Source organism: Etheostoma spectabile, chromosome 24 (genome assembly GCF_008692095.1).
Source record: "Etheostoma spectabile isolate EspeVRDwgs_2016 chromosome 24, UIUC_Espe_1.0, whole genome shotgun sequence".
In the NCBI taxonomy this organism is placed as follows: Eukaryota; Metazoa; Chordata; class Actinopteri; order Perciformes; family Percidae; genus Etheostoma; species Etheostoma spectabile.
The window spans coordinates 8889014-8891547 of record NC_045756.1 but is presented as its reverse complement, the minus strand read 5'-3'; the positions used below and the strand labels follow the sequence as shown (position 1 = coordinate 8891547).

The 2534-nt window shown below is 42.3% G+C and overlaps 1 long non-coding RNA gene across 1 annotated transcript in view; it reads right to left on the bottom strand.

Moving 5' to 3' along the window:
• Window positions 1-2534, bottom strand: part of LOC116674076 (uncharacterized) — a 17159-nt gene that overhangs the window by 13900 nt on the left and 725 nt on the right. The gene's annotated exons all lie outside the window — the stretch shown is intronic.

The window sequence follows — 2534 nt, the reverse complement described above, 5'->3', positions numbered from 1 at the left end:
ACACACACACACACACACACACACAGAATGGAGACATGAAAGGAGGAAGCCAAGTACATGTCGACCCTAACGAGAACACGGCTTTTGCAAAATCTGATGTCATGTCACATTGAATGTGATTTTTTTTACATTTTCCTTTATTAAAATTAGGAATTACGCAGTGAATGTGGGAGCATTCACAAAAACACGCAGGTCTTCAAGCCGATCTGGGCCTAGAATTCATTTTGGTGCCACGTTTTTGCAGTTTATTTAAGGTTCTTTTTAAGGTTTAACGGAACGACGGAGCTCATTTTAATTATCAGCTCAGGTCCAATAGGCTTCACAAGCATGGGTGTAATAGAACAAATATTGCCAAAAGCAACTCAGTACAATGATTAACTTATTACATAATTAACAATAACTAATCGTTTGGAAAGAATATAACCATGGAATTGGTCCACAGAGATAAGACCAGGAGATGGAGATAAAACCGCGAATACAAGAGTAGAACTACAGGATTTAAAAGAAAAGAAAAAACAAAATTGAGATTGTTTTGAGATGCTGCTGGATTCATTCAAATGTTCCAGGAGTATTTTGTGAGATTTCCACTTCCTGTAGTAGTTTACCAATTACGTTTAAGCCTTTCGAACAGCGAGGACTTCTCTCTGCATTCTTTACATTTAGATTTGATGCACTTGTTGCCCAGCAGATGTACTGTTTCTCCCTCCCCAAGCCAAATTTCACATTTAGTTGTAAAAGAACCGAGAGGAGAAATGTTTTTCCCAACCTTTCAGCCTTTTGAAAGGCTTCAGAAGGTGAATTTGGAGCCCGGGCATCGGAGATCGGTGGTAATCAGAAGCTGGTTTTTGTAGGGAACGGAAAAAAAAACAACAGAAAAGAAGCAGAAAAACACCCACACAAGTTCACATGGCTCTCCCCTTCCCCCTGCCTTCCTGTGCAAATTTGGACATGATTACAAGTGAGAAAAGCCGAGGGGGGTCTGGCTTCATGGCAAAGATGGAACACACTGCGAGTGTGTGTTTATGTGCATGCATAGTTTCATAGTTTTGCATACAAGTGTGGGAGAGGGAGGAAAAAAAATCCCCCCCCCCCCCCCCCCCCCACACACACACACACACATTCACGTACACTTCAGCCACACGGAACATACAGTCCCGGCAACGCAAAATTCCAAGAAGATTTAATATGCACAGTTGCACAAATGGCATGACTCGGAAAGCTTCCAAACCCTCTCTTTTTGAGGTGAAAAACCTCCTGTAAGTACTTCAACAATGGCATTTTGCTGGTTTAACATACCAGTTATGAGTGAATAATACTTTCTCGTGAGTCTTTGATCTAGGAAAAAGCTAGGCAAACCTACATTTTGTACAGATTAAGGGTTGTTCAAAGCTGCAGAATGACGGCAGTTTCTTTTCTTCATCCCCCCTTTTTCCCCCTCCAACTCTTAAGTCGCCTGAGAGGAGATTCATTACACTTCAAAAAGTGCTGGCCCTCGCTGTAAAAGCCAATCATTAAATAAAAACTCAGGGAAGAAATACACCTAATTACGGGCAGATAAATGCACATCATTCATCATTTCTCTCCCCCCCCCCTCCCCTAGAGCTCAGAAATGCTTAAAAAATTCATGTTGTCAACAGTTTTTAGAGGATTAAAACATACAACAGCTCAAGCACTTTTCACTTTACGTGTCAAGGTTTCACCGGCTTGAAGAGGAGAGACTTCTCTTCTGTTTTTTTTACAATAAAGCTAATTCCACGAAGGACAGCAGTTGCAGTGGAGTGTGTGGAGGCGTCTGGAGTAGTGGCACAGCCCGAGTCTCTGCAACACAGACGGTGACACCCGCTGCAGTGTGGTACGGCCGACTCATCTCATGCATTTATGAATTTACTACTAGCGTGTCATTATGAGTGAATGCTGTCAGCGATACAACTGCGAGAGAGTGGGAGGATCCACAATCTTCCTTCACATGTTGACGAGCTAGCTTTTGGAGCATTCTTTCAACTCACTGGAAGGACTGGGCCCTGAATTCAGGACTTTTTAGGCACAGACAAGTTGCCTTTAACGTATCAAGTGTCGAAAAATGCCTCATCATTCAAAACCATAGACAGTATAAGAAATGGAGACAAGTGAAGTCAATGAGAAGCAGTTTTTCGGTGATGGCTGAGTATTGCTGCTCCAACTGAGCAAGAAGACGTAGATGTGACGTGAGCAACCTGTCTGGAAGTTGGAAATCTTCTGGTAGCTGTGCAAGAGAAATATGAATGAAATATGAATTCACTTGCCACATACCGAAGTATTTCCAATCCATCAAAGGGAAACATTTTATTTCCGATGCTTTCATGGACTCTCTACGGACTTCTCCCTTGACTATATGCCTCCAATTCCCCCCGATTGCCTGCGAGCTTCTCCCGACTATACGGTAATTTCTCAACAGAAAAATCCTGTGGTTATGACACAATCCTTAGCCTATTTTTCATAAAACGCTTGCTATGGGGCTATAACGTGACCTACAGGGTAATGGAGCCTTTTATACA